This window comes from Trachemys scripta, chromosome 1, assembly GCF_013100865.1.
Source record: "Trachemys scripta elegans isolate TJP31775 chromosome 1, CAS_Tse_1.0, whole genome shotgun sequence".
In the NCBI taxonomy this organism is placed as follows: Eukaryota; Metazoa; Chordata; order Testudines; family Emydidae; genus Trachemys; species Trachemys scripta.
Window position 1 is genome coordinate 314,509,486 of NC_048298.1, and position 12,033 is coordinate 314,521,518.

The 12,033-nt window shown below is 42.9% G+C and overlaps 1 pseudogene; it reads right to left on the reverse strand.

Annotated features, from left to right (window-relative positions):
* Nucleotides 1-8,088: 8,088 nt before the first annotated feature.
* Nucleotides 8,089-10,882, reverse strand: LOC117881602 (annotated as a pseudogene).
* Between the last annotated feature and the right edge of the window lie 1,151 nt (nucleotides 10,883-12,033).

The following is a 12,033-nucleotide window of genomic DNA, read 5'->3' on the forward strand; positions in this document are numbered from 1 at the left end:
CGGTGTCCAAAACTATGCTAGATCATTCGTGGGGCAAAGAAAGATAAAATCCCTGCCCCTGAGAATTTACAGTCTGTTTTTAAATGCTACATGGCACAGAGAGAGAATACGGTGAAGAAAGGAGGATAAGGGGTTACAGCAATAAGACTGTGGCTATCCAGCATGTTCCTTTTGACATGGTTAAAAATATTGATTCACTTCTTGTGGCATTCTGAGAATTAAGATTTATGGTGAAATATGAACACAGAGGAGGCAGTACCTTGGCAGAGCAGAACAGCGAGGGCGTTCTATGTGTGAGAGGTTGGCATAAAACCATGGAGATTGGGTGGTAGAAGCAGACAAAAAAGCATTGAAGCTAGTGCCACTGGTGAGGCAGGGGATTGATTTAATAAGAGGCTGGATATGCAGGGAGGGATGTAAGGCCAGGACCAGTAGTTTAAACTTGAGATAATTGTTCAGGAGCAAAAGTTTAAGCCTGAGACTTGAGTCTTATGGGTCACTCCCTTCTTTTTAACTGTTAATAAATTGGACACAACCTATAGAAATGGTTGCTGTAAAGAATAATTGAGTAATTGGGGGAAGAGGCCACCTCAAAAAGTAGAATAAATTCCCAGCATTATGTCCTTGTAGCAATGCTGCATATTCCATTGAGACCCTCAGGTTCTTTATTGTTGATCAGACTCACACATAACAACATTATGAATCTAGTTACATATTCAGGACAGACTAAATCTGCTGTCAGTTAGAATAATCTCTTGTGACTCAACACACCAGGGTCATCACCAACAGGCACATTAATGACCTCTGTATGTGCGTCAGTTCTTTCATCTTCATCTAGCAGCAAGTCTCTGGCTTAGATCTTACAACTATAGCCTTTGGAAATATTGTTCACTCACTGAATACAAGAACAGCCATGCCAGACAAGTCTTGTAGCTTGTCTCCAGGATTGGCCAATGACAACTGCTTCAGAGGAAGCCATAATGCTCATTATGAAAAGCTATACCAGTGAATGGGGGGTAGGTATTCATAGAGAACAGTGAAGAGCATGGCGTAAGAGTTGAAGGAGAATAGACAAAGTGAAGGCCAAGGGGAAAGCTTTCCTCCAAACAGCTAGTGACCCCCAAGGACCTGAGTGTCTGAGGTGCTGAGCATCTCCTGCAAGAAACTCCTGCTTCCGTCAATTGGAGATAATGCTCATCACGAGATAATGCTCATCACATTGCGGATTTGGGCCATTAAGTTGCTCTCCTTCTAGAATTCCCAAATCCCACATTCCTTCCTGTGTCAGACAACAATTGGCAACCAGTTCTTACAAATGTGTGCTGATATCTGGCAGGACTATCTATAGTTGAAAGAATGTACATTAAAAGCAGTCCAGAATACCAGAGGACATGAAGCTAAATTGGCCCAATCCTGCTAATGCAGCATTTGATTGCCTATGTTCTCATAGAGTATAAAAACTATACTGTAATATATATATATATATATATATAGTGTGTGTGTGTGTGTGTATATATATATATATATATATATATATATATATATATATATATAGTGTAAAAAAATGAGGATGCTAGTAAATCCAGAGTTGGCTAAAATAGAGAAGAACAATCTCTTCACACTATTTTACATGGCCATGGAAGCCAACTAACAATCAGCAAAACCGAGGCTTAGTGTCTCTAATAAAACACAATGCACTAAAATAGATGCGTTCTCTCCATATAGTGTGAAATGTTAAAAATTGTACTTATGATGGGTAAGTGTTATATAGCACTGCACTACTACTTTTCTCTCCCACATTTAGAAAGCAATTTAAAACATTTTTTTTGAAGTTACCTTTTTGGAAACACCATGAGACCCAATATTTATTACTTGTCTCCTCTATGGCAGACCCTACAAATGTTTTTGTATTTTAATTATGGTAGTTTTATGATATTTCATAAAATTTTAAGCTGTTGTAAATGGGGAAGCTTCACTAATCAAATAACATGGGTATAAACTGACCATGAATGACTTTAAAAAGGAAATTAGAAGAAAGTTTTTAGCCATCAGAGGAATGAGGTTCTGGGACAGCCTTTTAGTAGGAGTTGTGGGACCAAACAACTTAATTAGTTTTAAAGACAGAGCTGCACAAATTTATGTATGATGGGGTAGCTTGTGGTAGTGGAGGGAGGGCTTGGCCATCCTGTGAGTCCCTTCGGGTTTATGTCTGAGGTCTCTAAAATCTCATGCTTCAGTTGGTCATTGGCAGGGGTCAGGAAGGATTTATTCTGGGTTGTGTGTATTTTTTGTTTTGTTTGTCTCCTTCCTTTGAAGCATCAGGGATTCATAGATTCATAGATTCTAGGACTGGAAGGGACCTCGAGAGGTCATCGAGTCCAGTCCCCTGCCCGCATGGCAGGACCAAATACTGTCTAGACCATCCCTGATAGACATTTATCTAACCTACTCTTAAATATCTCCAGAGATGGAGATTCCACAACCTCCCTAGGCAATTTATTCCAGTGTTTAACCACCCTGACAGTTAGGAACTTTTTCCTAATGTCCAACCTAGACCTCCCTTGCTGCAGTTTAAACCCATTGCTTCTTGTTATATCCTTAGAGGCTAAGGTGTACAAGTTTTCTCCCTCCTCCTTATGACACCCTTTTAAATACCTGAAACCTGCTATCATGTCCCCTCTCAGTCTTCTCCTTTCCAAACTAAACAAACCCAATTCTTTCAGCCTTCCTTCATAGGTCAAGTTCTCAAGACCTTTAATCATTCTTGTTGCTCTTCTCTGGACCCTTTCCAATTTCTCCACATCTTTTTAAAAATGCGGTGCCCAGAACTGGACACAATACTCCAGCTGAGGCCTAACCAGAGCAGAGTAGAGTGGAAGAATGACTTCTCGTGTCTTGCTCACAACACACCTGTTAATACATCCCAGAATCATGTTTGCTTTTTTTGCAACAGCATCACACTGTTAACTCATATTTAGCTTGTGGTCCACTATAATTCCTAGATCCCTTTCTGCCGTACTCCTTCCTAGACAGTCTCTTCCCATTCTGTATGTGTGAAACTGATTTTTTCTTCCTAAGTGGAGCACTTTGCATTTGTCTTTGTTAAACTTCATCCTGTTTAACTCAGACCATTTCTCCAATTTGTCCAGATCATTTTGAATTATGACCCTGTCCTCCAAAGCAGTTGCAATCCCTCCCAGTTTGGTATCATCCGCAAACTTAATAAGCGTACTTGCTATGCCAATATCTAAGTTGTTGATGAAGATATTGAACAGAGCCGGTCCCAAAACAGACCCCTGGAGTACCCCACTCGTTATGCCTTTCCAGCAGGATTGGGAACCATTAATAACAACTCTCTGAGTACGGTTATGCACCCACCTTATAGTAGCCCCATCTAAATTGTATTTGCCTAGTTTATCGATAAGAATATCATGCGAGACTGTATCAAATGCCTTACTAAAGTCTAGGTATACCACATCCACAGCTTCACCCTTATCCACAAGGCTCGTTTTCCTATCAAAGAAAGCTATTAGATTGGTTTGACATGATTTGTTCTTCACAAATCCATGTTGGCTGTTCCCTACCACCTTACCACCTTCCAAGTGTTTGCAGATGATTTCCTTAATTACTTGCTCCATTATCTTCCCTGGCACAGAAGTTAAACTAACTGGTCTGTAGTTTTCTGGGTTGTTTTTATTTCCCTTTTTATAGATGGGCACTATATTTGCCCTTTTCCAGTCTTCTGGAATCTCTCCCGTCTCCCATGATTTTCCAAAGATAATAGCTAGAGGCTCAGATACCTCCTCTATTAGCTCCTTGAGTATTCTAGGATGCATTTCCTCAGGCCCTGGTGACTTGCAGGCATCTAATTTTTCTAAGTGATTTTTAACTTATTCTTTTTTTATTTTATCTGCTAAACCTACCCCCTTTCCATTAGCATTCACTATGTTAGGCATTCCTTCAGACTTCTCGGTGAAGACCAAAACAAAGAAGTCATTAAGCATCTCTGCCATTTCCAAGTTTCCTGTTACTGTTTCTCCCTCTTCACTAAGCAGTGGGCCTACCCTGTCTTTGGTCTTCCTCTTGCTTCTAATGTATTGATAAAAAGTCTTCTTGTTTCCCTTTATTCCCGTAGCTAGTTTGAGCTCATTTTGTGCCTTTGCCTTTCTAATCTTGCCCCTGCATTCCTGTGTTGTTTGCCTATATTCCTCCTTTGTAATCTGTCCTAGGCTTGGTCTACACTACCCGCCCCAATTCGAACTAAGGTACGCAACTTCAGCTACGTGAATAACGTAGCTGAAGTCGAAGTACCTTAGTTCGAACTTACCTTGGTCCACACGCGGCAGGCAGGCTCCCCCGTCGACTCCGCGGTACTCCTCTCGCCGAGCTGGAGTACCGCAGTCGACGGCAAGCACTTCCGGGTTCGACTTATCGCGTCCAGACTAGACGCGATAAGTCGAACCCAGAACTTCGATTTCCAGCCGTCGAACTAGCTGGTAAGTGTAGCCAAGGCCTTAGTTTCCATTTTTTATGACTCCTTTTTATTTTTTAGATCATGCAAGATCTCGTGGTTAAGCCAAGGTGGTCTTTTGCCACATTTTCTATCTTTCCTAACCAGCGGATTAGCTTGCTTTTGGGCCCTTAATAGTGTCCCTTTGAAAACCTGCCAACTCTCCTCAGTTGTTTTTCCTCTCAGTCTTGATTCCCATGGGACCTTACCTAACAGCTCTCCGAGTTTACCAAAATCTGCCTTCCTGAAATCCATTGTCTCTATTTTGCTATTCTCCCTTCTACCCTTCCTTAGAATTGCAAACTCTAGGATTTCACGATCACTTTCACCCAGGCTGCCTTCTACTTTCAAATTCTCAATGAGTTCCTCCCTATTTGTTAAAATCAAGTCTAGAACAGCTTCCCCCCAGTAGCTTTTTCAACCTTCTGAAATAAAAAGTTGTCTGCAATGCAGTCCAAGAATTTATTGCATAGTCTGTGCCCCGTTGTGTTATTTTCCCAACATATATCCGGATAGTTGAAGTCCCCCATCACCACCAAATCTTGGGCTTTGGATGATTTTGTTAGTTGCTTAAAAAAAGCCTCATCCACCTCTTCCACCTGGTTAGGTGGCCTGTAGTAGACTCCTAGCATGACATCTCCCTTGTTTTTTACCCCTTTTAACCTAACCCAGAGACTCTCAACACTTCCGTCTCCTATGTCCATCTCTACCTCAGTCCAAGTGTGTACATTTTTAATATATAAGGCAACACCTCCTCCCTTTTTCCCCTGTCTATCCTTCCTGAGCAAGCTGTACCCATCCACACCAACATTCCAATCATGTGTATTATCCCACCAAGTTTCACTGATGCCAACAATGTCATAGTTGTATTTATTTATTAGCACTTCCAGTTCTTCCTGCTTATTCCCCATACTTCTCGCATTTGTATACAGGCATCTAAGATACTGGTTTGATCTTTCCTCCCAGTTTTGTCCTGACCCTCCTTTCTCTCTGCCAATATAGCCCACACTCCCTCTTGTTTCCGACCCATCTCCCCGGTCTCCATGTTTCCCACTTACCTGTGGGCTTTGCTCACCTGTCCCCATCGAACCTAGTTTAAAGCCCTCCTCACTAGGTTAGCCAGTCTGTGTCCAAATAGGGTCTTTCCTCTCCTCGAAAGGTGAACGCCATCTCTGCCTAGCAGTCCTTCCTCGAATAGCATCCCGTGGTCTAGGAAGCCAAAGCCCTCCTGGCGACACCATCTTCGCAGCCAGGCATTCACCTCCATGATGCATCTGTCTCTGCCCGGGCCCCTACCTTTGACAGGAAGAATTGAAGAGAATACCACCTGCGCTCCAAACTCCTTCACCCGTACTCCCAGAGCCCTGTAGTCACTCTTGATACTGCGCGGTGTGACACTGAGCGGATCATTTGTGCCCACATGGATGAGTAGCATGGGGTAGTAGTCAGAGGGCTGGATAATCCTCGACAATGCCTCTGTAATGTCTCGGATACGGGCTCCCGGTAGGCAGCATACCTCCCGAGATGAAATGTCAGGGCGACAGATGGGCGCTTCCGTCCCCCTCAGCAGAGAGTCTCCGACCACCACTACCCTACGTTTCCTATTCGCAGTGGTGGCAGCAGACCTCTCAGCCTTAGGGGTACGAGGCTTCTCCTCCTTTACTGTAGGGGGTGATTCCTTCTTTCCTGTATCAAGAAGAGCATAACGGTTACCTATTACCACCAGGGCCGGCTCCAGGCACCAGCTTCTCAAGCAGGTGCTTGGGGCGGCCGCTTGGGAGAGGGGCGGCAGGTCCAGGTATTCGGTGGCAATTTGGCGGACGGTCCCTCACTCCGGCTCGGAGTGAAGGACCTCCCGCTGAATTGCCGCCGCAGATCGCGATCATGATTGCGGCCGCGGCCGCGGCTTTTTTTTTTTTTTTTTTGGTTTTGGCTGCTTGGGGCGACCAAAACCCTGGAGCCGGCCCTGATTACCACGGCAGGAGGGTTCGGAGCAGGGGTGGAGCACTGCCTGCTGCCAGAAGTAACCAGCTGCCAGTGTCCACCCTGAGCCATCTCCTCCTCCACCAGTGGTGTATCAGCAGTCCTGTGTACTGGGACAGCTACCTCAGCTGTCTCTACATGGACACTGTCGAGGAATTGCTCGTGGATTCGGATGCTCCTCAACCTAGCCACCTCCTCCTGTAGCTCTCCCACCTGCTGCGTGAGAGATTCCACCAGCAGGCACCTCTCACATTGGATGGGCCCCCCAGCCTGGATATCGGTAAGTGGAAATTGCAAGTTACAGTCTCTGCAAAACCACACCAGGATCTGGGTAAAAGGATCCATGGTCAGGCGCTCTGTCTGGCTACAGGCCCAGGTGGAGGAGACAGAAGCAGTGCTGGCACAGGTGTTGCGGGTCTTCCTAACCATCATAAGCCTCCCTCTGTCAAACTCCCATCTGCAGCCCCCTGTCCGCTGAAAGGGTTGTTTAAGCAAGAAGTTTTGAATGTAGTTGGTTTATAGGTTTTAAGGGGAATAAAGAGAAAACAGATAGAACCGGCAAGGGACCCTCGCCCCCTTCCTGACTCCCTTGCGAAACTCCCTGTTAGCAGCTCCTGGTCGCAAAAGCTCCCTGGTCGCTTGTGCGCTGCTTTATAAAGCCCTGGCCTGTATGAATGCCCCGCCCACTGATTAAGGCTCAGCCACTTACCAGAGGCTTCTAGCTTTCAAACCTTCCTTTGAAGCTCACAGCTTCCAACTGCCAGTCACAGCACACGGTCCTTCAAACAACCAAACAAACAAACAGACTGACAAACACAAGCTCAGCACACAGCAAGTGACCCTCAAACACAAACAAACACACACTACGGACAGTCACTTACCCCAAAAGGGTGCTGTATTGCTCCCCCTTTACCTGGAGAACTCCCTTGCGAAACTCCCTGTTAGCAGCCCCTGTTCGCAAAATGGCCATGGCTAGTGATGAATGCTGGATTGGGTGGCCTGGTGCTCTGAGGTGGTACTGAGAATTCTGTCTCAGGTGCTTGGCTGGCTGGTTCTTGCTCACATGCTCAGCGTCTGATTGATTGTCATATGTGGGGTCAGGAAGGAATTCCCCCAGGTCAGATTGGCAGTGACCTTGGGTTTTTTTTCGCTTTTCTCTGCAGTGTGGGGTGTGGGTCACTTGCCAGAATCATCTGGGTACGTCTCACTTAATCAATTTCCTGCCGTTGGGGGGTCTTGGGCATTGGTACACCTCGTCCCTCCTATTTTCTGTCTGGAGCACACAATAGCTTAGTCTCCTGAGAGTTGTAATACTTCTGTTTAATTTTGGTTTTGGGGTTTAGTGCAGCATTTCCTAAACTTTTTTGGCCTCGGAACACTTTTTAGCCTATTATGGAACACTTATAATATTATTTTGTAGTCGTTTAGATTTCAAATAAAAAATTGCGTTATTTATGCTCAAATATATTTTATTTGGTAAAACAAAGCAAAAATACAAATTTAAAATAACTTGAACTAACAATTTCTAACTGGAAAGCACCTATAAAGTAGTACAAAAATCAAGTGCAAGAGTCAAAATTAAAAACAGTGTTCTACTTAAAAAAACCTGTTTTTATATCTACACAAACACCAAACAAATTAGATTTTTACTAGGAAAATCTATTTTTATAAGCAGAAATACAAATTTGGATTTAATGGGATTGGTGTTTCTGCGTTTTTCTATCACAAATTCGCTTAATATTAGGAATAATGCTGGAAAGTTGAATCCTCATGTCAGGCACAGCATCAAGTCTATTCCTATATTTGATTTTTATTGCAGTATAATACGAAAATCCCATCTCTCACAAATAAGTTGTAGCAAAAGGAAGGAGCACTCAAACTGCACGTTTAGCCACATTAGGGTACTCTTCTATTAGGCTGCTCCAGAAATTATTCATCAGAAGATCCTTAAACTTTTGTTTCAAATCAGAGTCAGAAATTAAATCAATTAGGCTTTCGTAATCATGCGCAGTAAAGCCGACTGGTTTGGCTGTAATTAAACGGATTTCGAACCCAAGCATTATCATCAGTAGTTGTAGGAAAATATTCCAATAAAGAGGCCTGCAAGTCACGTAAGTGCTGTAAAATGGTGCTGGAAACTTCTTCATGGACTGTAGAATTTATTTCAGTCAGCAATTCATGTACTGTAGGGAAGCAGTCAAAGTTATTCTGTTCTACAGAAGATGCCCAGAATTCCAGTATCTTTTTTAACGATGGAAATTTTATCCACTGTAGTAAAAATGGTCACATTCTTTCCTTGCACTGACAGATTAATTTCATTAAATTTTGCAAAAATATCTGCAAGATATGCAAGTCTCATTAGCCATGAGGAATTTGTCAGACAGTCATTAAATTTTCGTTCTGAATTATCTGAAGTGAAGAATACCAATAGTTCACTACGAAGCTCAAAAAGCCTCACAAGCACTTTTCCTCTGGATAGCCACCTCACTTCTGTATGTAAAAGAAGCGCTTTGTGCTGACTACCCATTTCCTCACACAAAATTTTAAATAACCTGGATTGAAGTGGTCAAGATTTGACAAATTGATAATTTGTACTGCTTGATCAAGCACAATTTTCAGATATGCTGGTATTTTTTTTTAACTGCAAGTGCTTGTCTGTGTAGAACACAATGGCTCTTAGTGCTTTCTGGTGCCACACTTATGATTTGCATTACAGCTCCCTTCATCTTCCTGATCATTGTCCGAGCACTGTCAGTACTGTGACAAAGTTCCTCCTCTACCTTGGTGGGTCCTGCGCTTATTGGCAGATTTGCTCGCTTCACAGATTCACCCTGTGGGTCAGGAAACAGTCCAGAGACCTTCCCCTCTGGTAGAAGTTATAGTCCAGATCAATTCCTCCTGTGTTTGATCAGGAGTTGGGAGGTATGGGGGGAACTCAGGCCCGCCCTCTACTCCGGGTTCCAGCCAGGGCCCTGTGAACTGCAGCTGTTTAGAGTGCCTCCTGGTACAGTTGCACGACACCTATAACTCCCTGGGCTACTTCCCCATGGCCTCCTCCCAACACCTTCTTTGTCCTCACCACCGGACCTTCCTCCTGATGTCTGATAACGCTTGTACTTCTCAGTCCTCCAGCAGTACGCTTACTCACTCTCAGCTTCTTGCACACCTCTTGCTCCCAGTTCCTCACACATACTTCCTCTCCTCTGGCTCCCTGGCTCCCCCTGGCTTGACTGGAGTGAGCCCTTTTATAGCATCAGAGGGGCCTTAATTAGAGTCAGGTGCTTAACTGCCTCACCTGACTCTTAGCAGGTTAATTGGAGTCAGGTGGTCTATTAGCCTGAAGCAGCCTCTGATCTGGTCACTCAGGGTACAGAAAACTTCTTATCCAGTGGCCCGTATATCTCCCTTCTGCTACTCTGCTGTTCCCAACTGGTCTGGGTCTATCACAGTACATACATCAATACATTTTCTCCAACTAATTTCATGCTTTCTGATAAAATTGTTGATGCAGTTGAATATTTCTTCTCCAGTTGTGTTGCTTTGCAGAGATTCACATAAGAGCAGGTCCTCTTCAATAATATTATTAAACCTATATCGGACAAATACTAGTAGCACAGCAAGTCCTGAAATGTCAGTGGATTCATTTAGCTGCAATGAATACTCATGGCAAATTTTCAGTCGGCAAACTAGCTCTTTTTCTATGTCATTGACAAGATCTTTAATATGGCATGCAACAGTATTATTTGACAACTGTACAGCATCGATTTTTTTACCAGACTGCTTGCTCAACATGCACGTTAAAATATCTTTCGCGCAAGGCTTGATAAGTGTTTCTCCAATAATGTGAGCTTCTCCGGCAAGCGCTATAAGGTAACTTACTCAATAAGATGCCTTGGTTGCACTTTTGTTGTCTGTTTTAGCAATTTTAATCATCAAAAGTTTACAATTTCCAAGTGAGTCATGCTTCCTCTTGAAAAAACTTATATCTTTGTCTTTGTATTCAGCATGCTTGGTTTCCAAATGCCTACGAAGTTTAGCAGGAGCCAATGAACTATTTGCTAATATTTTGTTGCACATGACGCACTGCGCATCAGGAACATCTTTATTTCCAACACAGGTAAAACCGAAAGACAAATAACTTTTTCATCATACTTTTTGTTTTGGTCTTTTAACACCTGCTGCTTCTTGTTTTTTGATATACTTCAGTGGAAATTCTTTCACCTTGGATAACTCACTAGTACTAACAGATTTTTCAGCAACAAAAGACTGCGATTGTTCATCCTCACTTCGAAGTGTCACAATATTTTGCTCATTTATTTCGGTCACAGTTGGAGTACCAGAAGAACTTGCTTTTCGTTTCAAAGTTCCTTCTTTTAACCACAAATCCATGGTGATTAAGTTTAGTAACAATACTTAGAAATACTGATTTTTGTCAAATTTTGTTTGTCACAAATATTTATATTGTTTCGAGCGAAGCTAGTTTAGTTGTGTTTATCACACATACAGTAAAGACCCACAGGTTTGAACGTGTTGAGTGAATATGTTATATTCAACATGGCTTAAAGAGAATGGTGTGTGCATACCACTGCAGTTCGTGCAGCCTCGAGCGGAAGGGGTACAACGTCACTAACTGAAATGTGCCCGAAAGGGATAGACGTCAATGTGCTTGCGTGCCACGTTCTCTTTACGCCATGATATTCAATACGAGATTTATCAATACCAGAAAAAGAGTTTTATGTTAAATTATAGTCATTCAAAAAGAGTTGTAAACTACGCTTCAAATATGCCAAATTTAAAATAAAAAAAAATGTAAAGACCCTTTTTAAAAATTATGATTCTTTCACGGAATACCTATTCACATCGTGCGGAACACCAGTGTTCCGCGGAACACAGTTTGGGAAACACTGGTTTAGTGTGAAGATGGCTGGGTGATGTTGTTGGCCTGTAAAGTACAAGTAGGGGTCAGACTAGGTGATCTGGGTGGTTCTGGACTTAAATGCTAGGAGTCTGTGGTTAATATTAAGGGCCAGTTTGTGAAGTGTTTACTTCTACAAGTAAGCAGTTACTCACCCGAGCAGTCCCATTGACTGATTTTCTTTATTTACTGTCTGATTCACAATCTAGCCCTGAGCGCTAAAGGAAAACAAATGCTAAGCTTGTAAAATATAGTCAAGTAACTTCTTTCTCTGTGGTATTCAGATGAACTGCCTGTATTCTAGGCTGGAGGTTTAGACAGTCAACGGGTTTAATGGGTGTAAATTGGGAAGAATTTGGATCTCTGTTTATAAATTTCATTGCAGGCAGATAGTTTTTGGAGTGTATATTTAGTACATTGCCTGGAGATACATTGTCGATGAATGCCTGCTGACTAGGTTCAGCGGTGGCCTAGAAGAACTGAAGATGCCATCGCTTGGCTAGATGACTATGCACACGCTAAATAAATGGATATATAGAACTGTAAGGAATCTGTTTCCTCATGTTTATTCCTGTACCATTACTGTTTTCCTTCCCTTCTGTTTTATTCAGCAAACTTGGGGCAA